This window comes from Balaenoptera physalus (genome assembly GCF_965194825.1).
Source record: "Balaenoptera physalus genome assembly, chromosome: 6".
Taxonomy (NCBI): domain Eukaryota; kingdom Metazoa; phylum Chordata; class Mammalia; order Artiodactyla; family Balaenopteridae; genus Balaenoptera; species Balaenoptera physalus.
Genome location: NC_138885.1, coordinates 99,897,330 through 99,923,396, shown reverse-complemented (window position 1 = coordinate 99,923,396; position 26,067 = coordinate 99,897,330). Strand labels below are relative to the sequence as shown.

The following is a 26,067-nucleotide window of genomic DNA, read 5'->3' as shown; positions in this document are numbered from 1 at the left end:
ATCTGCATTATTAATGGACTTGGACCAGGTGCTTGTTATTGGAAGCTTTAAAAATGCAGAATGCTGGGTTCCACCCAAATCTACTGAAACAGAATTAGTATTTAACATGAGCTATGGGTGCTTCCTGTGTACGTCAAGTTTGAAAAGCACTGTCCTAGATGGCCTTTATGTTACCCTAAGTTGTACTTTTCTTTGAGGCTCTCTTGTCTTCTCTACAAGTTCTCCCTTCTGCAAGGAAGGCAACAGGCTTTGGAAAAAGGTCAATGTTTTCCTGAGTTTGGGAGTCAGACAAACCTGGGTTGGCATCCTGGCTCAGCAGTTAGTTCCTTTGTGACTCTGGATAGCTGACTTCATTTTACTTAATCACAGTTTTCTTATCTTCAATATTGCATAGTAATGCGTTCATCACATGTTTTGTGTTTATTAATGTTTGTCAAGTCTCTGACACATATTTGAGGCTTAATAACTGGTAGCTGTAATTACTGCTACTATTCTTATCATTTTTACAACCCTGAATTCCCCTCCTTAACTCTTGTTAACTAAGGGATAAATGTAGCTAATAATGCCTTAAGGATTAATCTCTCCATCTCTTTCTGTGCTTCCTTTCAAAAGATTCTAAGAGGCTATTGGTCATGGAAGGACATTGTCAAAAGGGCCTTCAGCTCACCTCTCTTCTCAGTAGCCTCTGGGCTGTGACTAGATTCTGGATAAGCATCCACACCCTATCATCTACACTAGAATTATAGGGAGGAGTGATGACTCAATCCTATGATCAAATGCTTGTCTCTGTGGCAGACCCTAGACCCACTTCCTCTACTGCTCATGAGGAAGCAAAAAGTTTCCTGTCCTAGAAAGACTGCTGAACTCTGAGTTAAAGCTTGAAAAATATCTACCATCAGGTATTGTTATGTTCTAGATGAGCTGAAAGAAGAGTCCAAATATCCTCAGTGCTTGCCACATACACAGCCATTTTTGGAAGAAACTGGCCTAGCCGGGTCTCTCCCCATTTTGGTAGCCGTTGCTACCAAGAGGAAGTAACCAGCCACTGACCTGGCCATAGCCACTTTCATCTTGACAGTTGCCTGACCCCAGAGCAGGCTGGTTCCTAACATTTGGCATCCTGTGTCAAGAAAACAAATGGAGGCCCACATACCATTATCTCCAAAGTATTTGAAGTTATAAATTGAAACTTAGCATTATTTTGATGTCTAGGATTTTTAAGTTAAATTTAAAATTTTAAGTACATTTAAAATTTTCTTTTATAAAGAAAATAATTATCGAGAGTTCTAGTGTTCAGTATCTTACGAGTTACCAATGAAAAGACTAGTATTACACTTCATCTCTCTCTCTTTCTCATTATTTAATATATATATTAAGTTATTTAATGTCACAAAATATTCTTCAGTAGCCTTTTGCAACTGTTGAAAATACCCCACTAATTTGTGAATTTCTACAAACTGAGATATAAAAGGAAGCAATAAAATGGACCATCATTATTCCTGGGAAACAATATTTAACAACGTAAGAATCAGAAACATGGTATCTGAGAAGAATGTTGCCACATTACTTAATTAGTTTTTTCAGTTACTTAAGGGCTTAAACTGCTCAAATTTCTCCCACATTCTGAAGCATTATATTTTTCCAACATAGCCAGCATAGTAAAACCCATAAACTTTCATGACATTTGTGTGCATGTTTTTCTTTTGATAGCATAGAGCAAAAGATGTTGAGACGCTTTTTTCTGGAGCTTGAAGGGTGTTCATCACAAGAGAGGATGCTCAGGTTATAGGTCATCTGCCTCAAGAAGACATCCTTGTGCTCTTCAACACACTCATTATTTTGCAAAAGCATGATATGCGGAGCCCTCTAAATAGAGTGTGGAAGCCCCTTTTGCTTGGGTTTAAGGACAGTAGGTTTCTGATCACACCAAGATAGTTGGCTAAAACTGCCTAATAGAACTACAGCACACCGAATGATATCCAAGCCACCCCAAGCAAACTCTTCCGTTTGGAAAATGGGTGGTTTGTGTGGCCAGAATTTCTGTCTTGAGAATTGTCAGGCAAATTTTCTGTGTGCTTACGACTCCTCTATATCATGGAATCTGGATAATTGAACCTGAGTTAATGTGTTGCATAAACTGATTTCTGCTCCTACCTCATGCACCATCATCTTTGCAATAAATATACATAATAATGGATGAGCTGGGATTTTTATTTCTTGAGATCCTGGGTGGCCTAAGTAGCAGGTCTAATACACATTCTTTATAAATAACTTCACTTTAATGTCACATTATCTTGTACAAGCCATTAATATCACAGAGCTTCAATGATCTATTAATATAAAATGAGGAAAATTATATCTGTCATGCTTCAAGGACTAAATATGTTCATATGCTTAGAAGGTGCTCAGTTAATTAAATATGAATATAAGGCAGACATGAAAGCAACCTAAACGTCCATCAACAGAGGAATGGATAAAGAAGATGTGGTACATATATACAATGGAATATTACTCAGCCATAAAAAGGAACAAAATTGGGTCATTTGTAGAGACGTGGATGGACATAGAGACTGTCATACAGAGTGAAGTAAGTCAGAGCAAAACAAATATCGTATATTAATGCATATATGTGGAATCTGGGAAAATGGTATAGATGAACTTATCTGCAAAGCAGAAATAGAGACACAGATGTAGAGAACAAACGTATGGATACGAAGGGGGGGAGTGGGGGGTGGGATGGATTGGAAGACTTGGATTGACATATATACGCTACTATGTATAAAACAGACAACTAACGAGAACAGACTGTATAACACAGGGAACTCTACTCAATTGTGTGTGGTGACCTAAATAGGAAGGAAATCCAAGGAAGAGGGGATATATGTATAAGTGTGGCTGATTCACTTTGCTGTACAACAGAAACTAACACAACATTGTAAAGCAACTATACCCCAATTAAAAAAAAAAAATATATATATATATATATATATATAAATATAAGGCAAAAAAAGACAAGACCAAAACCCAGAAATGCTTTTGCCAGTAATACATTTACATTTCATGGTAAGGCTGTTGAGGTATTATTTCCTTTTTGCCATAGTGTTGTTGTTGTTGTCAAATACTTCTGAGAGTCACTTCGATGCAGGTAGTTAGTGCACTTAACTGGAGAGCCACTGGTTCCCTACCTTGACAAAGGTTAAGGAAAGAGACAACAGGGAGCTGCAGCTGGTTGTTGAGTCAGGCTTCTACCTGAGGACTGCCGAGTTCGGATAAGCCTGCAGATCTTCCAGGCTCAGACAGAGGAAATGAGCTTTTAGTCAGCAGGAGCCTGAGGGCATGAGTAAAATGTCATTTGCTACATTTCTGAGATGTATTGCATAGAAAACAACTGAAACATTGATTGTCTCCAGCTGCTGCTTACTCCAGTTTTGTTTGTACTTTACTAGTCTAATCATTGGTGGACACTATTGCTCCTACCCAAACTCTCATGCTTAGATTTCCTTAAAGCTACTCTTGTGTTGTGACTTTTGAGGTTTCCTAGAAACATTATGTGGTATATGTATGGTTCAGAGTTACTTTGCAGAGTTGATATACAATATCTAACATTGGATAACAATGGGAAATACAGCATAAAAAACATTCAAATGCATGTATTTAAATGTTATTTTCTAATTGTTTAAATGTTTTGTGTTTTGTAGTTCGTCTGTTTTCTAAAAGGATTTGGAATAACTAGTGGTACTGATATGCATCCAAAACAAACACTTGAAATAAAAATTTTAAATTCAGACCAAGATCCATGGGAAAAGAGAGTGAATGCTGAATCAGAAAGGATTAGGTAGCTACTCTTACTGCATTCAAAATTTAAATCTGTGTCCCAAAATCTAAGAGGAGGAAGTGTTCACATTGAATGAAATAGCTGTCACACTCCTCACGTGAGAATAAAATGTCCAAATTTACCTGTAGACACAAAACTACTAAATATGTATCCTGTCCTCCAGTAGACTGCATGCTCCTTGTATCATTTGTCTTTCTAAGCCTAACACTCAGCACAAAGCCTGGCTCATAGTAGACCCTCACAGGTGTTTGTAAAATAAATTAATTTACTGCATGGATTCTTGTATCATCATAAATATGAAACATAATAAAAATGTAGTCAACGTTTTGCAAGAGATTCTAAATATAAAATTGGAGCCTAGTTCTTGTAGAAATTTTTCTGTGCAAAGTTATTCTTAATTTAATTTTGTTTTCAACTTTGTTCCTTTCCCTAGTCCTGCTGTAGTATTTGTTAATTTATCCTGGATATATAGATATCCTTATACAATATGCAATTTTTTTGCATTTGTGTATTTTCAATATATATAAATGGTATATTGCTATAGAGCTTATTATTCTCAATTTTTTTCATTTGACACCAGGCAAATTGCAGTATTTGTGTTAATTGGATTTAATTGCAGAGTATTTCATGGTGCTTAATCATCCCATTTTGTCTGTACATTTGCTTACCGGACACCAAGATTGTCTCTGACCCCTGTTGCCTCAAAAACAAACCCAGGTCAGCCTGAACAGTTTTTTCTCTGGGGTACATTCCTAAAGCTGGATCACTGAGTCATAGTCTGCCTGGGTTTGGCGTCATCAATATGCCAGATTCTTCTTTAAATAACTGTTTTACTTCTACCTGCTGGGCAGGATGGTTTCCATTTCCCTACATACTTTCCAACATTTGATATATTCTGATTTCAAACTTATGCTGATTTGATGTATTTAGAGTATTATCTTATTTTAACATGCCTTTCTCTAATTACTGATGAAGCTGAGTATTACTTTACATACTTGTTCGCAATCAAATTTCCCATTTTGTCTTTCTAAAATGTCCTTTGATCATTTTTTCTATCAATTCATTTCTTGTTGATTTTTAGGAATTCCTTGTATATTCTATGTATTAATCCTCATTGAGCTTTAGATGTTACAAATGTCTTTTCCCAGTCTGTCATTAGTTAACTTTGTTTATGGTTTAATTCACTGATCAGACATTCTTAATATTGATGTGGAGGACTTCCCTGGTGGCGCAGTGGTTGAGAGTCTGCCTGCCAACGTAGGGAACACGGGTTCAATCCCTGGTCCAGGAAGATCCCACATGCCACGGAGCAGCTGGGCCCGTGGGCCACAGCTCCTGAGCCTGTGTGCCACAACTGCTGAGGCCCACGCGCCTGGTGCCCGTGCTCCGCAGTGGGAGAGGCCACTGCAGTGAGAAGCCCACGCACCGCAGCAAAGAGTAGCCCCTGCTCGCCGCAGCTGGAGAGAGCCCGCACGCAGCAACGAAGACCCAAAGCAGCCAAAAATATATTAAAAAAACATAAATATTGATGTGTTAAAATCCATTTATTTTGGCCTTATGGTTTGTATTTTGGGGGTAGTAAGAAGTCCTTTTTCACCTCAGAGTTCCCAAAATAACGATCTATACTTTCTTCTGTAAGCATTTTACTTTTATTTTCATGTATGTTTAAAACTCCTATCAGTTTCTATCACACCTTTGTATTTTATTTTGTTTTATTTTATTTTATATTATTTATAGGACACACCAACATCAGAAATAATGTCATATATTCCTTTCCTTATTTTTGGTCTATCTTTGTGTACTGGAAAGTAGGCTCCGTGAAAAAGAACTTTGTCGGTTTTGTTCTCCACTTTATTTCCAATGCCCAGAACATGCCTGGCACAGTTTCTACATAAATTCATTATTAAAATGTTCCACTTCAACATTAAACAATGCCCCCCAGATAACACAACTTTTAGCTCTATAATAGTTTAATCAAATATGACATTTTTAGAAACATTTAATCAGCAGGTTAAGTTTCTTAAGGCTTCTTAATTTGTGGATGCTAAACAAAGACATCACCATAGAGAAGAATGATTATTTTTATATATGTGGAACTCATTAATTTAATGAATTTACCAAGTTGCTTAAATATATTCAAAATGGAGGTATGAAGATAGCTTCTTTTATGCTACTTAGGATTGGAATTTTATCTGGCAAATTACCCTTGTGAATTCTGGCTGTCATGTAAGGTATGACAACAACTGAAAAAAAAACGTAATTAATAGCCTCGGATCTATGCACAGATTATACATAAATGCATTCTGAATCTGGGATTCAGATTTGTTGGATAATTGCATCAGGTAATGTTGGCGCCCCATTCCCAGCCCCTAATGCCTTGGTACATTTCTGTACCTTCCTTCCCTGCCTGCTTCCCCAGGCACCTTTTCACTCCTTGGTTTTCAGTATGTTTTCAATAGCCAAACCTAAGGCTCTCCTTCAGCCCACTGCCTTAGGCCTGGTTTATGTGGCCCAGCGCTCCATGTGGGAATATTATATTTCAGTTCCCTCATCCCTGCTGGGGACGACTGTGAGGAGCACCTCATACTCCAGGGTTCCTCTGCAGGGTCAGTGGGAACTACCCTCGATGAGACTTTCGCTAGAGACCCCCCCTTCATCTCTAGCATGACTCACTCTTGGGGAACACTTCCTGAATAAATTACTTGCACACAGATCCTCTTTGTAAGATCAGCTTCTGGGAAACCCAATCTAGCACAATAATTGATGAACTCTAAAAGACTCTTAAGCCTTCTCTCTTGGAGCTGACACAGAACAATAAAGTTTAGGTATACCTCAACTCGATTTGTTTTTCAGAGTTGAGGAACCCAATCTTCCAGTGTTAAAAAGGAAGTATGTTTAGAAATTTTAAGAAATATAGCAAACTCGTTTGTAATTTTTTTTTTTTAATTCTGAAGATAGGATAGGTTTCTCTTTCACTTCATCCCAGGAGAAACATGACCAAAGAGCAAAGAGCTAATTAGGAGAAATGGATATGATAATAGCAATTCTACAGTGGAAGAGACTCTCTCTTAGAACTTTTAAATCCTAGATAATTAATGGAATGTTTTAAAATAGATCCTGATCCTGGATTCTACCTAGGAAAACAATTAAATCTATAAACTGTAGGCATATCATCCTAAAGATGTGAATTCTTCTGAACTGACCCAGCAGGCATATGGTTTCTCTTACCAAAACTTTGCCAGAGGCAAAAGGATTTCCAAATCTGCTTTTTTATTGACCTCAGAAGCTGTCGTCAAGCTTCATTATATCCAATTTAATTTTCTCTGGTACACTGTTGTAATTAAAATATTTTTGAACAGGTATATTTATATGGTTCAAAACAAGTCCCACATTTCTGTTATAATTGGCCTGTTCCCCACCTTCATTCCCACAGATAATCACTATTATCATTATATTATGTATTCTTCTAGAGTTTCTTTTTGTAAATAAAAATATGATTTCTTATCCTTTCCAGTGCCCTGGTGCCCAGGTATAGAGCAGTTCGACTGGGTTGCAGCCTAGATTGCAACCTAGGTTGCAACAATAGATGTTACTATGAGGTTGTAGAGATGGCTCTTCCAAAAGTGCTGATCAGCATGCTGAGAGTTCTTTAGACCTCAACCTCATCTTCCTGATCAATTTCTCTTGCGATAGTAACAACAGGGGAGTATTTGTATGGGCATCTTTTGAATTTTCTAGGGGTCAAATATTGAATATTAGCTTCCCGTTATAACTTTCGATGGCAATGAATTCAGATGGACCCTGTGAATGGGCATGTCTAATTGTCATTTGCTGACATATGACACTGACCTATTCAATACCACATGTCTATTTTCACTGTGTATTTTGTGGCATCAATTATTAAGACCTGAGTGTACTCTGTACATTAGTCAAACTTTTTTTTTCCTAAACAAAAAGGAGACAGGCAAATTAACATGGGAAGACAGAAATCTCTCATGCACAGCCCCTTAGGCTTTGTCTTTGAAGCCTACGTAGAATAGAGAATTAAACATTAATTTTTAAAGAAGGCAAATATTCTTTTTCATCTCCTTCAAAAGTAATTTTTATTTTTTACCTAGGAAGTGTTAAGTTATAAAAGTAATGCGTAAGTATATTCTCATTGTTAAAAAAATCAACGATACATAAAAAGCTAAGTTACGATGTGGTGACTTTTCCAGCCCCCACAAATGTTATCCCCAGAGGGAACCACTGCAATCAGTTTTGTCTTTACCCTTCCAGACACTCTTCCTGTACATTTATACATTTGTGCCTCTATAGACATCATAGCTTTGATACACTCATTTTCATGAATGGAGTCATACTCTGCAAAATGCTCTCCCTACCTTTCCCACATAGAGATAAAATTTGAATTTTTTAATGTCGTAATATATACATCTGACCTAGTAATACATACATACATCTGACAAACTGCTTAACCTCTCTTCATCTTAGATTTATTTTTCGTCGATATAGTGACAATCTTAAGGAGACATACCACACTGGGTTATCATGAGGACTGCCTGAGGTAATGCTTGTAAAACGCCAGTATCCCCTCCACCTCTTCAAATGTTTATTGGATATCTTTACTTCTCTTCTTGTAAATTACCTATTCATGTCCTGATTTTATTTTTCTACATGATTATTTTTCTTATTGACCTGTATGTTTTTTATTGACCTATACATTTTTTATTTTGTTAATTAGCCTTATGTGTATACATATAAGCAAACATTTTTTTTTCACAGCTCGTCTATTTTCTCTTTTTTTTTAACATCTTTATTGGAGTATAATTGCTTTACATTGTTGTGTTAGTTTCTGCTGTATAACAAAGTGAATCAGCTATACTTATTATTTTCTTTTGACTTTGTTTAATGGCATTTGAATTTTTGCCTATGGGCAAAAGCGTTATTTCATTTAAGACATATATGTGTGGCATAGCTATATAAAACATTCCTCACATTTGCATTCTAGTGAGGAGATAGGAAATTTACAAATAGACATACTGTATCATGTCAGTTAAGTCTAGGAAATGCCAAGTACTTTAAGGACAAAGTAGGGAAAGAGAGGAGTGAAAGCTGCTCTAAAATGGTGATAGTTGAATGAATATCATAACCAAGTGAGAGAACGCTCCATGGAAACGCCTGTGTTAATAGAGTTTCAGGCAGAGGGAACAGCAAATGCAAAGTCCTCACTCAGGCACAGGTTTGATATGTTCTGGAACCAGAAAAGGCCAGTGTGGCTTGTACAGAGTGAGTAAATGGGAAGAAGAAGCAAACTGAATTGCATAGGTAGCCACCGATCAGATCGTGTATGGTCTGAAAGGCTGGAGAAAAGTTTGTGCATTTTGTCTATATAGTAAGGGAAGTTATTGGAAGATTTTTAGCAGGGAAGTGACATGGTGTGACTTTAAGAGTTACTACTCTTACTGCTGTGGTGGAAAAACCAGATAGGAGGCTACTGCAGTAATTTGAGTGTGAGATATAGAGACCTGGACTAATGAGGTAGTAGGTAGGAAGTTGGTTAAGAAGTACTTGTGTTTGGTTACTTTGAAGGTAGAAATTTGTTAGAATTTACTAAGAAAATTATGGGGTAGAGAGAAAAGGGAGACTTGCAGATGATGTCAAAGGTTTTGGCTTGAGAAACTGGGTGAATGGCAGGATATTTACTAAGATAGAGAAGAAAAAGTGAAGAATAGATTTATGGAAGGGGATCAAGTTGTGTTTGACTTACTATATGTGAAATGACTATGAGATAGCCAAGTAGAAATGTCAAGTAGACAATTGAGTATGGAAATTAGAACGAACAGGGCATAGAAATATGAGAATCACTAGTGTATGGATGGTATTTAAAGTCATGTTACTGGATGAGATCACTCAGGGTTTAATGATAGTGAGGTGATGAAGACCTAGGGAACTCCAACATTTAGAGATCAGGAAGAAGAGGTAAATTCAACAAAGAAAGATGAGCAAAATCGTCTTACAAAGTAGGAGGAAAACCAGGATCATATTGTGTTCTGCAAACCAAGTATGGAAAATATTTCTATTATGTATAATGCTCCTGAGAAGTTGAGTGATAGGAGGATTGAAATGGAACAGTGGATTTAGCACTATGGAGGTTACTAGGATCATGAAAAGAGAAGCCCTAGGAATAATAGCCAGATTAAAGTGGGAAGAAGAAATAACACATCATTATTTCTCTTTAAAGCATCTTCATTTCGAATCAAATGGCAAAGGGCTCCTCTATGCAAAGATTCTATAAATTCATGATGAAAGACATTATAATGGAACTATTTTAGACTCAATTTTGGCTGAGGCACTATAATGACAGATGCACAACCCACAGTGAGATATGAGATGTAAAAAAGTTTGTAACAGAATATTGGTTTCCATCACTGGTTGATTACTTACCTCTAACAGGTCTTGGATAGGCTAAGAAAATAGATGATTGGAAATTCAAAGAGAATTGTTGGATAGAGTGTTGGTGTTTTCTATGGTTGTTCTAAACTGCAAAAGATGAGGTGCTTTCCCTTTTTTTCAGACAAAAAAGAAGGGGAGTTGCAAGGAAAGAACATGGAGAGCCTAACACATTCCCTTCACTATGGCCTTGTTCAACTCATGCCTGAGAAAACGCAAAGGATAAGTCCTGGGCTGGCTTTCTGGTTGCTGTAAGGAGGTTGCTGTTGCTTCAGAAGCATCCCACACTCTCAGGTTCAGCAAGGCAAAGCTGTATGTTTCTCCTATGCCCGATAGAGGCCATGTCAGAAGAAAGACAGTGTGAGCTTGTCTTTGTTCTTGCCTAAGTCTTGTATCAGACTCTGCTGTATAGGAAACCAACCTAAAATTCAGTGGCTTAACATAGCCAATGTTTGTTATTTTCATGCGTCAGCCACATGATTATTCTGTGGTCGTCTGGCAATTTGGATTGCCTAGAATAGCTTCATTCATATGTCTGGTCATTGGTTAGATGTTAGCTGGGGTGATGGTGAGGACATCTCTCATCTTTAGTAGGCTAACCAGCACTGTTCACATGGTAGTGGTCACAGGGAGGACCGAAAATTTCGAAGAGTTAGTTTCCCTTATGCCCCTCAATTACTTTACATTTTTTTCTTTGTATGAGTGTTGTATGTTAATTGCAAATTTTATTCCTCAGTTATTTATATTTTTGTTAGTATTACTGTCAACAATAACATAATAATGACATTAACATCTACTTTTTCATATTTACTAGCAATTTATTGTGGAATTAATAGTGAATATTTAGAAATTTTATGGATGATTATAAAAAATAAAATGCATCAATCAATTTTCAATTTATTGAATATGATATATATCTGTAAGACCTGCTTAGTTATTTTTTATTTTGATTCTCTGTTTTGGATCTACTTTTTTGCCCATAGAGATGAGAGTGTCACCGACTATTGTGTTTTTATATATTACCATTTACATTTCTTGCAGTTTTATTTTAATGATCTGTAATTTGATGTATAAATATTATTGACAGGTAGTTAATGTGATTTGCTCTCAGTTATGATTATAAAATATCTTTATTTTTCTCAGTTCAGGATTGTTGCCTTGAACTCAAGCTTATAAGTCCCTACTTACATTCTTATTTTAATAATAGTTTTTCCAAACTTGGTGAAAGTTTGGTAATTCATAGTTTGTCATAATTCAGACAAAAACTGAGCTAAATTTATATTTAGTTAATGAATTATTTTTTCATAGACCATTTAAATTATTTACCAAATTACAAATTTATTAAGTTATTAATAAAATTCATCAAATTATTTATCAAATTACAAGGATTAATCTTCAAAAATTTTAAGAGAATAAATTTTTTTTAGTATTTTGGAAGTTATATTTTATTTGCGAATGGATGTTTAAACAGCTACACTCTGCACTTGCCCTAAGAATATTTTCTTCTTTGAAAGTGAATCTTGGGGCCAAAGATTTTGCTAGAAACCATATGAAATAGTTCAAATATTAGAGTAGTGACACATATTAAAGATTTTTGTCCTCCCTGCAACAAGCACCACACAAAAACTGCTAATATACTACTTACAAATCAATAATATCTATTCAGTTATATAACCATTATTTTCTCAGCCCTTATTCTGTGCACTTAACATTGTGCTAAGCATTTCTGCACATTATCTAGTTTAATTCTCACAGTGATATGTGAAGCAAGTATTTTTATTTTTATTTGTAAATGAGAGAATTGAGGCTCAGAGATGTAAAGTGACTTCTCATGGTCACGCAGCTAATAAGTGGCAGAAATAAGATTTGGAGCCAGGTCAGTTTGATGCCAAAGAACATGCACTTCATCAGCTTTGCTCCTACATTTAATAAACCCTTCCTAGGAAACAACCTGAGTGCATAAAAAGATGTTAGCTTAATAAGTAAGAAATGTATTTACAGAAAACAATGTAACAGTATTTATATGATTTGGGGTTTTTGCTAGGTCAGGTAGACAGGTCTTTTGGCTAGGGTGAACTAATGAGGTTTCACTATTAGCATTTTTGTATTATGACATTACTGGGGACTGAATGATTTTAGAGCTTGAAGTGCATCTCGATCTTCTAAAAATGTTGATTTTCTCGAAAAATAAAAAGTAATGATCTAAACAGTTTGCAAAGTTTTCAATATAACTACATTATGCAAATATATGATTTGGGGGCCAAACTGAGAACTCTGCCGTGAAAGTCTTAGAAGATACTCAGATATCTAGGAGAGGAAGTGGTAGCGCTGGCTTTCAGTGACCCCCACAATCCACAGGCAGTGCACAGGGCAAGAGGGGGTTTTCCTTCCGAGGCTGTCGTATGAGAAGCACTAAATTCTGCGGTCTGGACCACTGGTGCCCTCTGCAGGACAGATGGATGCTCTACAGCCCTAAAACGTTCTCTTAGCAATGGAAGCGTTGAGTCAAATTGCCTTCTACAGTGGCATTCTTTGGCTGTTCGTTGACTAGATATTAGCTGGGGTGATGGCGATGACATGTCCCTAATCCTTCAGCAGGCTAGCCTGGGCTGTTCACATGGTAGTGGTCATAGAGAGAATTGAAAATTTCAAAGAATATGTTTTCCTAATGCCCCTCAATTGCTTTTTAATTTTTTTCTGCATACAGGTGTTATGTAACTATAATGCAACACTCATATAACAACTTTTTAAGTTGTTCGGTTAAGTCAGGATGGTGATTTTTTAAAAAAGGGAGTGGAGACGCAGAGGTGGAGATGGCAAGAGTAGACTTTTCTTTAAAATGTAAATTAAAGACTTTGCGAGGCTGTGTGGCATATTGCAAAGAACACTCTCTGAAATGAGAGAACAGTGAGCAGATCCTGGCTTTCTCATCCAGTCACCGGCTCATGACTTTGAATGTGTTATTGAACATCTCTGAGCTTTACTCTTCTTATATGTGAGTATCTTCCTCATTGGTTTATTGTAAGAATTAAATAAGTTCTGTAAAGTACATGGCATTCAGGACCTCTGAAAGCATTTATTATTACTTGATCTATTAAGTTTTAAACTTTTATGTGAGAAGCAAGCTAGGGTGAGGATGGAAGGGTTGGGGGTTGTGGAAGAAAGTAGGCAACATGGAGGAAGGCTCGACATAGTCGTCACTGAAAATATATCTCAGTAAATACATCATATATAAAAAATAGAAGAAAGGACACAAAATATAAACACATGTTTCAAGCATAATAAAAGAAAAGCCATGTAAGGTCAATATTATGCACGTTTTTTTTCTAAATTAGAAGCCTAACTTGCAGCCTTGGCTCAGGGTCAGACTTTAACTATTGGTTAGGTTTATTTACAACCTTTTTCTTGACGATTTTCTGACAAAGACTAATTTGGAACTTCCTGACTTTGGTAAAGAGACAATCTCTAGCTTTGTCCTCTTATCTGTTGTATGGAGAATAACAGCATCCTAACTCCACTAAGGCTTTTGTTTTGTTTTTTAGGCTAAATATGAAATTCATATAAAAACACCTAAGACATTATCCTGGGCATAGCTATGAGTTCTTCACATATAATAACTTATTTGACTCTCACAGCAATCTTCCAATGAAGGGACTGTTACTTTCCTCATTTTTCAAAAGAGGAAACCAAAGTAGAAAGAATTTTAATAAATTGCCAAAGTTGACACAATTTATGTGTTGGACCCAAATCCATCTTAGGCAGTCTGGTTCCGGTTATCTATGTGCTTTCCTGTATATTCAACCTTGAAAGGTTTTTATAAAATGCTATCTAAGTTAAGGCATCGTTATTAGGATTAATATTAATCAGGTCGTTACTTCTCACACTCAGCTAAACTGCTTCATATTGCCAAACTTTCTAAAATTACGTAATTGTTAGTATCAGTCTAGAATGAGTGGCAATTCTAGCTGAGGCGATTTTTTTCTTCTTACCTGATGACAGCTGATTTTAAGGGTACCTAATGACTGTTTTTGCTTAGAACTTCGTGTACCTGGAACCTTTAGCTAACTCAAGTCAATAAAGGCTTAATAAGGTATTTTATTTTTAGTTGGCCTGACTCTTGCCCTGTGCTTGCTATACTTTAAGCTTTTCATACTCTTCAGAGACAGAGCAGGGAGGAGCTGGAGGCTTTTTACTGAGCAAATTTCAAGATATTAGACCAAGCTTATAGCTAATTCAGTTTTTCTTTTCCAACCAGAGATTCTTATCAAAATAAAAAAATAGTTCTCTTTTAAACTCTCTTTAATGAATAATTTATTTAGCAATATTTTATTTCATCATGTTGCAGTTAAATTTTTGCCAGAGCTAATGGTAACTCTAAGTTGTCATTTTTATTTTTCAAAACTTAAAATATAAGTTTGAACTAATTTACCCAAGAGAAAATATAAAATAACTTACACATATAAAATCATAATTTTCTATTCATGACAATAAGTAACAAGGGCACAGTGAAATATTTCTGTGTGTTTGGACACTTTTTTTCATCTGTAGAATTACAAAGGACATTATACAATGTGTTACCTCACTAATGTACCTGAGGCTATATGACAATGAGGGTTTTGTTAGTCTGCCAACACTATGGGCTTTAAATTTTGAGAAGTAAAAACTGCAAGCCTAGGGCTTCCCTGGTGGCGCAGTGGTTGAGAATCTGCTTGCCAATGGAGGGGACACGGAGTTCGAGCCCTGGTCTGGGAAGATCCCACATGCCGCAGAGCAGATGGACCCGTGAGCCACAACTACTGAGCCTGCGCGTCTGGAGCCTGTGCTCTGCAACAAGAGAGGCCGCGATAGTGAGAGGCCCGCGCACCGCGATGAGGAGTGGCCCCCGCTTGCCACAACTAGAGAGAGCCCTCGCACAGAAACGAAGATCCAACACCGCCAAAATAAATAAATAAAATTTAAAAAAATAAACAAAACTGCAAGCCTAGACTAAAACTCCTTTCCAATTGATGCTTCATAAGGAAATTAAAATTCTAAATCTGTTATAATTTTTCTCTAATATTATTACCTATAAAGTCTTATTGAGGTTGCATTTTCAGATTTAATGCTTTTTCACATTATAAATTGATAAAAACTCAAAGTGGGAGGAGACCCAAACTCAACCAACAAACTACAATCAGGTAAGTGAAGGCACTGAGAGTTTAAATGCCTTCCTCAAATAGGTGCACAACTAATTACTGGCAGCCTTGGTGATATTTAACAAATTTTTAATATGTTGTAGTTTCATTTTCATTCTGGTCAAAATATTTAAATTTTTTCTTATAACTTGTTTGACATCTGGTTATTTAGAAATATTATTTAATTTGTAAACATTTAGGAATTTTGCAGATATCTTTCCTTTGTTGGTTTGTGATTTGATTCCACTTTGGTCAGAGAAAATACTTCGCATGATTTCATTTCCTTTCAATATACTGAGAGTTTATTTATGGCACAGAATATAATCTATTTTAGAAAGAGTTCTTTGTACACTTCAAGAGAGCACATTTTTTGCTCTTGTTGGAAGTCACCCACTGAGGGTGTTGCTGAACTTGCCGAGAAGCTGCTGTGCAGCCTGCAGAACTTTCTGGGAAGATGTCCATGGGTGTGTCATGGAAACTCACTGGGAGTGAGCTCATCTGGGTGTCCCACTCGCCAGCTGAACACTGTAGAAGCAAGAAGGAAAAAAAATAAGGCACACCAGAACCAGAAAGAGAAGGCCCTTCCTCCTTCTGCTGTGTCCATGAGGGTCCGTCTACTGGCAAAGCTTACCATCTTGCCAGCTGGAAAGAGAGAAATATTTATAAGATTCAGCTCCAGTATCACAAACAAGACAATCAAGAATGGATTTGGAGCTGAGAGGCAATAACTTGATAACTGGCACACTTAAAACATAACTCTCGCTAACTTGTATTAAAATAGATCTTATTTTCTCTATTCCATTGTATCAATAACAACCATCAATAACAAATAGATTAGGAATTAAAATCTTTGGAATGGCCACAAAATAAATAGAATCATAGTTCTTGTAATTTTCATTTTAATTTTCAATGAAATAAAATTAAGCTGTCTTATAAATAAATGGATTTCTCAGTAGATGGTGCTATTTGCCTTATATTTTAATTTTTTCCAGACAGCTTAGCAATATTTTTATTTCCCTTTATTTAACTGATATATACCTTTAAAAAGTTACAGAATACAACTTATATTTAAGCAGTTTACAAAAATACGTAAAATTTAAGTCACATTTGATAAACTAGGCACACTTTCGCAGAGCAATAAAAAAATGCAGAACAGTGAAGTTTTCAGACAAGTACACATTCTGACAGCCGTCGTTAGTTCTTAATTCTAAGTTCCTCAGTATAAAAAAATAAAGTAAAATTGATGGGTAATACTAAAAATCACTCACAATACCTTTGTTGAATTGATTTTCAGGTGAGTGATGTCAGGAAAGTGGACAGAGCACTGAAAACAACTTTCTAACAACCTAATGGAACATGTGAGTTTTAGTATAATAGAAACAATTCAATTGTAGAAATAGAAAACGGTGTTGCCTAGAGTTTTGACGAACGGTAAGTAGTCAACTGACTGCTAAAGATGAGAATCGGACATATGCTAATGATGGGAATTGAACATGTTTTACCACTGAAAGGAAATAAGAATGGGATTGAGAAGTAAGTCATATGTAAACTTTCATCAGCTTAAAAACTTCAAAGATAAATACTTTATTGAATACAATTTTTATATTTTACTCAAAATACATAGTTTCTCCTATTAGGAAAAGGTATAACATTTTGCTTTGGAGAGTGCATACCATTTATATGCTAAAAGTTGATTTTGAGATTTGACTGATAAGGTTTTGCAGAAACCTGTGGACTCAGAATACTGTGATAAATTATTCTTTCTGACAGCATTGTCCTAGTTATCTTGGGAGGGTTTTCAGTGGAACATATTTGATTGTTTGTCCTCCAGTTTACAAATACCCAATTTGTATATAAGTAACCTTTACATATAAACATGTGCCTCTACAACACTTCACTTCCACTTGAGTCTTCCACTTGAGTCTCTGTTATTGTTGCTGTGAGAATTGTGGAAACAAACCAATTGTGTGCTTTCTTTTCTTCTTCCATTTCCTTTCATTCCTAAATATTTTTCCAGAGCAATTTAGTCCTAAAGCTTTAGGTAGGGCAGAGAAATGTAGGGAGGGGGGAAGGAAAGAGAGAGACAGAGACAGAGAGAGAGAGAGAGAGAGAGAGAGAAACTGAAGAATACTAGGCTGTCTGCCTTGAAGGGCAGCTTGGTGCAGAGCCTGATCAAAAACAGAAGGAAGCTGACCTGGGAGGGCACTCAGCTAGTGGTATCAGAGGAGGGTGAGGAGGGCATCCGGGCAGGGAACAGATCTGATGTGGGGAGTCAGAGCCCACTCAGGGTTAGGAAGATATACATGTGGTGGGAAGGAGGCACAGTATGGAAGTATGAATGGGCTGAGCAGGGTGCCCATGCACACCCAGTGTGGAGCGTCTGAACCTGAGGACTGTGGTGAATGGCGTCTCCACAGTGGAGTAGCGCAACCTTGAGTGTCCAAGCCCAAGTAGGGTGAGGAGGGCATGCACATGGCAGTGGGCGATGGCCTGGTGTGCAGAATCGCAGTCTGAAAAGCATATATCTGAGCATCTGAAGTGGTCCTGTGAGGGATATTGGACATCAAAATGGGCATCAGCACACTTGGATTTAAAACAGTAGGCTGAATGCACTAAAAATCAAATTTGCATACTAGGATGAAATACTTGCCCTTATTATGATACGAAGTCATCCTATGATGTTAATAATTGTCTTCAGTCACCGGATTTTATGAAGCTCCACATTTTACAGTATCTCAGCTCAGGATGTGTCAGTGAGAAAGCAAGAGATGTTCTTGGAATAGGTGCCCTGATCTCCTTGGTTTCTTAGACAAACACTGACCAGCATTTTCCACCAGGGAGTCTAGGACATCCTCATCAGGTCTTAGCATGTTGAAAAATTATGGAACGTCCCACAGACTTCTTCCTGTTTGCCCTTACTGGTAAGTGAGACAGAGGGGGCATTTGTCTACCTAACAAGATACATGGGAATGCACTTAACCCTTCCATGAGCACCCTTAGCTCTTCGTGGTTTGGGAATCACCTACATCCCACTCACATTTCTACACCTCAAATATAAAAATTCAAATATGTAATAGTGGTTTCAGGACCAACTTTACTCTCTTATCCTACTACTGAACAGCATCCTCTGCCCTACCGAACTCCCAAGGAGAGTCTGATTTTTCTGAATGGATATCCCTTATGACAGAAAACTCATTACTCATCAGATTGCCCATTCTGTTTTCAGTTAGAATGATGTGTTTTGCCTTGAAACAAAACTGTCTCCCTGTATCTTTGGCCCATCAGAACTTATTCTGACCTTACAGCCACACAAAATGAAGTGTAACTCATGTTTCCCAGGACAGCCATTCAGACACTTAAAACCGCACTCCCTGCCCTAATACCATATCTTCTTCACAATAACCAGCCCCGGTTCCTTCTGCAACTCATTGGATGGAATGGTTTTCTGATCTCATATACCTATTTGAAATTTATTCTTCTTAACACGTTCCCATTTTTCCTATTCCTCCTGACCTACATGTGCAGAACTGAACATGATACCCCAAATAATTTCATCCCCACCAAAAATTTTGGTATTGATGTAATTTCCTATTTATGTCTATGAAAATTAGCTCTGCTTACTATCTTTGCAATTTTTCTGTAAATCTAAAACTGTTCTAAATAAAAAATTCAATTAAAATTTCCTGAATTGATTTTTAAATAAAAATATTACTACTTAAATATTTAATTCAATATATTAAACATGTACACACTCATATACCTAAATGCACCTTCATTTTTTTTATAGAAAAATTCTAAAATCCCACTATTAAACTTAATGTGGAAGTTTAGTAAGTCATTTAATTTTAGAAGACCAGTTTCCTTATCCAGAAAACAAAAATTTGAATTAGATATTCTCTAACTTTTATAAATTTTTAAATTCAAAGCATGGGACTTCTTTTACACATTATTTTCAGTAGAATTTAGAAGTTAGATCAAAGCATTCCAGATTCTCAGCACCAGTACTTCAATAAACTTTTCTGACAGTTTCTGTAGTATTCCACGAGATGGTGCAACGTTACTATAAGAAAATATTCAAATTTCCAATTTCACAAAGCTTGTTGCTAATAATCCCTATATTTCATCTGTTAGGTTGCATCTATTTTTTCAAAAACTGTTGGAGAAGATAAACATAACTAATCAATCTAATTAACAAAGAACTTAACTTATGCTAAAATCCACTATTTAAATCAGAGATGGGTAAACTTTCAGAAAGGTCCAGATAATAAATATATTAGGATGGGTTATATTGTAGCCTCTATTGCAATTACTCAAATATGCCAATGTAGCACAAAAGCAGCCATAGACAATTCATGAATAAATGTGTGCGGTTTTGTGCCAATAAAACTTTATTTACAAAAGCAAGTGGCTGGCTCATGGGCCAGGAGTTTGATAACTCCAGATATAAATCACAGATGAAATTGAGCCACCCTTTTTGTTGCTTAGCAAACTGGCCCCCATATGTGGAAGGCAAGGAGACTGAAAAAAGAGGCAGACCACTCCAGATTGGTAGGTGGCAGGTTTAATAAGCAAAGGAACTTACATAGGCTTGTCTTGGGTGGCTGCAAGATGAATAGATCTCCTCACCTGCCTACCAGAATCTTATAAGTTTATGGAGAGAGCATAACTGGGTTCAGTCATGCATTCAGTCCATATGGTCTCAACAGCACCTTACTTTCTCAAGGCTATGTCCATGGAATAGTTCCCACTGTGGGAATGGTGGGCGGAATATACATCCCAAAGACAGGGGAGAGGGTGAGGAGCCTCTGATTGCCCAGGTCCAGCTCTCAGGTGAACGAGCAGTCATGTCCTCTAGATGAGCTCCCCAACAATTTATTAGTGGCCATGTTTACTGAGCCAAAATTGGTACTTCTAGAGATGGACAGACTCCAGGGTGGCTCCTCCCTGATCCTTCTGGTGTTTATGCTTTTTGATGATTCCCTCCCCTTGAGCGAGGGCAGAAGATGAGACTTCCTTTTAACCCATAGAATATTGCAAAGGTGATGAGATGTCACTCCTGTATTTATGTTTTATTACATAAGACTCCATCTTGCTAGTAGACTTGCTCTGGAGACTCTCCTTGCTGGTGTGATAAATAAATGGCCGTATTGGGGAAGTCTACTTAGAGGGAAGCTGAGGGTCACCTCCAGCAGATAGTCAGTAAGAAACTACATCCCTTAGTCCTACAGCCACAGAAAATGAGTTCTGCTGACAAATGAGCTTGAAATTGAACCCTTCCCCAGTCAAACCTCTAGGGGAGAATTCAGCCATGGCTGACACTTTAATTGCAGTCTTGCAGAGGACTCACTTAGGCTGTGCCTAGACTCCGGACCCACAAAACTATGAGATAAATAATATGGTTGTTGTAAATTGCTATTAGTTATGCAGCTATAGAAAACTAATCTACCATAGTTTTCAAAACTATGGATGGCTAGACCTCTATACATACTTATTTATCTATATGTATTATATTTATATTTAAATATTTCTTTACATCTCTGCCCTACATGCAAAATTCATTTGGTTTGACATATACCAATTTATTTATCTATACATATACATATTTATTTATCTATATGTATTATATTTATATTTAAATATTTCTTTACATCTCTGCCCTACTTGCAAAATTCATTTGGTTTGACTGTGGTTTTTGCATTGCTTTAAAGAAGTTATAAGACAAAAGAACAAAACCAGAGAAGGCAGGATTTTTAAAAACAGAATTATAGTTTTAAAAGTTTCTACTCTTAGGAGAACAGAAAAGACTCTTGGAAAAAACCAGTGGTCAATATTTGGTAGGTCATAGCTCAAATCTGGTTCCCGTCATTTTACTTTGGTGAAATGTTCTCAAAGCATTTGAATGCTATCCAACTGGCATCTTTGCATTGTTATTACATGCCTGAAAGCCTTTGAGTTTGAATCCCATGACGCAGACAAAAAAGGAAAACAAAAACAAACAAACACAAAACAAAAAAAAAGGAATGAAGAAAGGAAGGAAGGAAGCATTGTCAGTAAAATATCACATCTAGCTCAAAATGAGTTGCCTTCTTTGAGAGACAGAAGAGGTCTCAGGGAAAGCAGTGCAAGTATAAATGTTGATGCATCTTAAGGTAAAGGATTCTGTTCTCTAATCCTCACGCTGAGCTTAGGGAAGTAAAAAAACAAACAAACAAACAAAAAAACAAGATTTGAAAACTGAAGGGATCCCACAGCTGATTTGCTTCCCTGAGACATCAATGTTCATTTAACCTCTTCTCTCATAACCACACAAGTACAGAACGTCATTTTCTGGGACTCTGAAAGCTGTGCTTTAGAGTCATGAGTTTTCTGCTGTGTTGTTGCCATGCGGGTAGTGTTGATGTCTTTTCTATAACCATATTTAAAGGTTAATGAAATTGGTTCTGGGTGAAGCCCACTGTGTCACAGGAGTTTTATTTTTAACCTAATTCCAAGAGTACTGCTGCTGGTTGAGCAAACTGGGAATTATAGTGACTGTTCGGAAATGAAAAATAAGAGAACAGAGGAGTCTGGACTTCAGTGTCATGTAAAACCAATGAATAAAAAACTTCCAAAACAAGGAAATAGATAAAAAGGAGTCAAGTATATATCTCTATCCTGATGTTTCCTTTAAAAATGAGAGTATTTCATGGTGCTCTGAGGCCACAGATGCTGCTTACTTTAAGTAGTGACTACACACTCCCCATAGAAAGTATGAACAGAATGGAAATTCTCTCATCTTCACAAAATTTTTTCTGACATCTTTGGCATGATCATTTGAGAATGTTTCCTAATTTATACTGTAATGTTCTATCTAGCAAAACAATGTGGATGCTTTTTACTTGAAGAATTTCAAAAAAGAATTATCTTTGTCTTTAAAAATAAGCTACACATATTATAATTCTTTGTGGTTTCCAAAACTCCATCATATATTTTTATCAGTATTTGAGCAACCATAATTCTTTTGCTGTTAGAAGCAAAAATGTTTCATAATCCCTGATTTATAGCGAATACTAACTACTCTGATGCGTTATTGTAAAAGTCACATCCACACTTATGGGTATCATTCAAATGCTGATTTTTATCTCTAAGCTGCTATTACTCACCGAGAGTCAGTGAGAAATGTGTTTTCTTTGGATTTTGCAGAAGTTATGAAAGATTTATACAAGGCATTTGAGTTTTTGACCAATGTCATCCATTTAAAGAAAATACTTATTCTTTTGTGCTGTGGAGTCAAGACATTATCAATATTGTACGATTACTCTGTGCATATATTTTTTGCTTTTTGCTTTTGGTTTTCATTTTCTTCTTTGGTAAACTTGAAGTAGGGTAAAAGGTAGCTGTTTTAGAAAATGCCAAATTCTAGACAAGGACATTTAAGAGAGGTGAGATTTATTTTCCTCCCTGTAGAGCTGGTAGGCTCTTTACAGTTCCATGTGACAGAGTGGATGGCCGTCAATGGATCATTGTAGAGCAATGGCTGTCTTCACGTTGTAGTACCTTGGCCCAAGCTTTCTACATTGACAAATTTCCTTTTCCTCAGAAAACAGCGTTATAATAACCTCCTGTCTAAGGGAAATGGAGGTGGATGATGAAACGCAACTTCTCCATTAAATTGTGGGTAATAATAGCATCTGAAACTTTGTCGCTCATTGCCTAGATAGACTAACTAGCAAAAATGAGGTATGCATACATATATGTATTTTTTTCTTATTCTGGATTTTTATTTTTTTCTGTTCATAGCCAGACGGAAATTTAGAAAGTCACTGGAATTATCTGCATCAGGCAGTGTAATCTGATATCATGCTGTTACTATCTGTAAAAGATAACTGCACATAATTGGATAATTGGAATGTGGAGATTTTTTTCAAAAGCAGTAGCATCTATTCACATTGAATCACTAAACTGGATTGTTTCAAGGAATATAGAAGTGCAAAGAACAATCAGTTTCAGAATTTGTTTGCATTAAATATGAGTCAAGTGATTCAGTTTATCTCACAAGTGATGGGACTTATGCAAAATAATGAGAGGTTCAATAATTCAGTTAGAGTTTACGCTCAAATTAACCCTCATCAGTCCTAAAATTGTTACAACTATCCATAATGCATTTCCTGTGTGATCGTGACTCCTAAGGTCCTAAAGTAACATAAATTAATACCACAGACACTGTGGGGCCGTAGAATCTCAGAAGATGTGCCATCCTTCAAGTTGTGAGTATGACTTTTCGGTCAATACTGACTTAGAGAAGGAGGCAGGCTTTCACAGAGATCTCATCAACTTCAAAGTTGCCACAGGTTTACTGTCATCTTCTAGCTGCTCTTTATTCTTCCTAATGCTACTGGTCAACCGGTCAACCATCTCTTTTTCTGTAACCACAGGGAGGGAAAGAAAGAAACCATTACCCAAAGAGCTTACAACCTGTGGGACTTAGGGAGTGAGGTGTGATGTTCTGGAGACTCCTACAAAATCTACTCCAAGAATATAGTAGTAGTGGTAAAGTGATCCAAATACATACATAGTTATTTAAAGCATGGGAGGAATGTACCTACATTTTATTAAGTTATCCCCTTTTGAAGAGTTTCTTGCCAAGGCCATAGAGTAAGTAGGAAATTGGGATTTGAACCCAGCCAGAGTCAGAGTGTGTGCTGTTAACCACCAGGGTGAAGTGTGTCTTCTGACACACTACAGAGTTAAACCCATTGACCATCAGCCCACAATAGCTTCTCAAGATCCCTTGTAGATGAAACACTCCAGAATCTCTTTCCAAACCCAGAGGTGTGTGATACAAAGGATGCAGATTTTTGCACTAATTTCCAAGTCCAGAACTAGGTCATAGTAAACGGTTGATCCAGAGAATAATGTATCCCTCACTGAGTAGAATGCTAAACATTGATTGGTGATACTCTTTGAATGCAACTTAGTTCAAATAATTGCAGGGTAAGAATAGAAATAGTATTGAAGGAATTCTCTCCTTGAAGTCAGTGGAAAATTGAAAGATTCAATTTACTTCAATTTTAATTCTATTTTTTCCTCTTAATAAATAATAGTGAGAGTAACATCAGGAAGTATTTGAGGAAGGAGCATTAAATATACTATGTTAGGGCTTCCCTGGTGGCGCAGTGGTTGAGAACCTGCCTGCCAATGCGGGAGACACGGGTTCGAGCCCTGGTCTGGGAAGATCCCACATGCCGCGGAGCAACTAGGCCCGTGAGCCACAACTACTGAGCCTGCGCGACTGGAGCCTGTGCTCCGCAACAAGAGAGGCCGCGATAATGAGAGGCCTGCGCACCACGATGAAGAGTGGCCCCCGATTGCCACAACTAGAGAAAGCCCTCGCACAGAAACGAAGACCCAACACAGCCAAAAGTAAATAAATAAATAATAAAAATATATATATACTATGTTATGTATATTTAATTGGAAATAGAATTTTCAACTTATTATGCACGCTGTATGTGATATGCATAGAGAAGCTAAAAATGTAAGTTCCTCCCATAGGTGGTAAAATTGCAGGCCTTATATATCACATGCTGAGTGCTGTATGAATACCAATAATACTTCCTTGTCTTCTGTCCCCACATATGAAATCAACAAGGGGCCCAAATATTTTGGGACTGTGTCACTTAATACTAGTTGGGATTTCAAGTTCTTAGCTGAGAAGTATTAATGAAATCAACTTCCATCATTTTCCAGGAAACTCAGCATTGTACACTCCACAGAGCAGCTTATCCATATGTGAGGAAATGATTTTTGCTGTTATACTTTGATGGAGCTGTTACCGCCTAAGAAAGGCCTTATAAAGGGACTAGAACAAGTGCTTAAATGCTGACAGATGGGTTAAACACAGACTATGTCATCTAAAACAAACATTTATTATTCTTATGAATAATCAAGAAACTTGATGTATAGGCATGTGTGTGGGTAGGGTTTTGCATATGAAAATCTAGACACACTGACTGAGATAGCATTTTATGTGAAAAAACACTAAATGGCCTATAAACATAATAAGCCATGATAAATCTTTCTCCTTTTTAACTTTGAATTTTCTGTAACCTTATATGTAAGATGTGTCTCTTTTATGCAGTGTCTTTGTTTGCTTTTCAATCCAGCCTGAAATATTTCTTCTCAATTGAAATGTTTAGTCTATTTACAGCTAGTATAATGAGCTTATATCTACATCTTATTGTTTGTTTTCTATCTGTTACCCCCACTCTATGTACATTTCTTTCTCCCTTCTTCCACCTCTTTTTGATTAGCTTTTTTGTTGTTGTTATTTCCACTCCATGAACTTCTTAGTTTTACATCCTGATTCTTCTTTTAGTGATTACCTTGGATATTATAATATGCATTCTAGCCTTGTTAAAATTTAATATAAATTAAATTTACCATTTACCACGTCCCTCAAAATTAAAGAACTTTAAAATAGTTTAACTTAACTTGCCTCTCTCTTGCCTTTTGAAAACCATTTTGACATTTTTACATATATTTCAAACCGTCAAAATATTATTGTTGCTTTGTACAGGCAATATTTGCTTTATATTTATTATACATTTACTCTTTTTGGCTCTTCAT

General features: G+C 36.6%; 1 protein-coding gene across 1 annotated transcript in view; it reads left to right on the top strand.

The window, feature by feature from the left end:
- LOC309663367 (uncharacterized protein) overlaps positions 1-18,411 on the top strand; it is a 102,030-nt gene extending 83,619 nt beyond the window's left edge. Inside the window, exon 4 of the mRNA XM_082467361.1 lies at positions 10,410-18,411. The gene's annotated coding sequence lies outside the window, so the exon portion shown is untranslated. The remainder of the gene's footprint in view (positions 1-10,409) is intronic.
- The last annotated feature ends 7,656 nt before the right edge of the window (positions 18,412-26,067 follow it).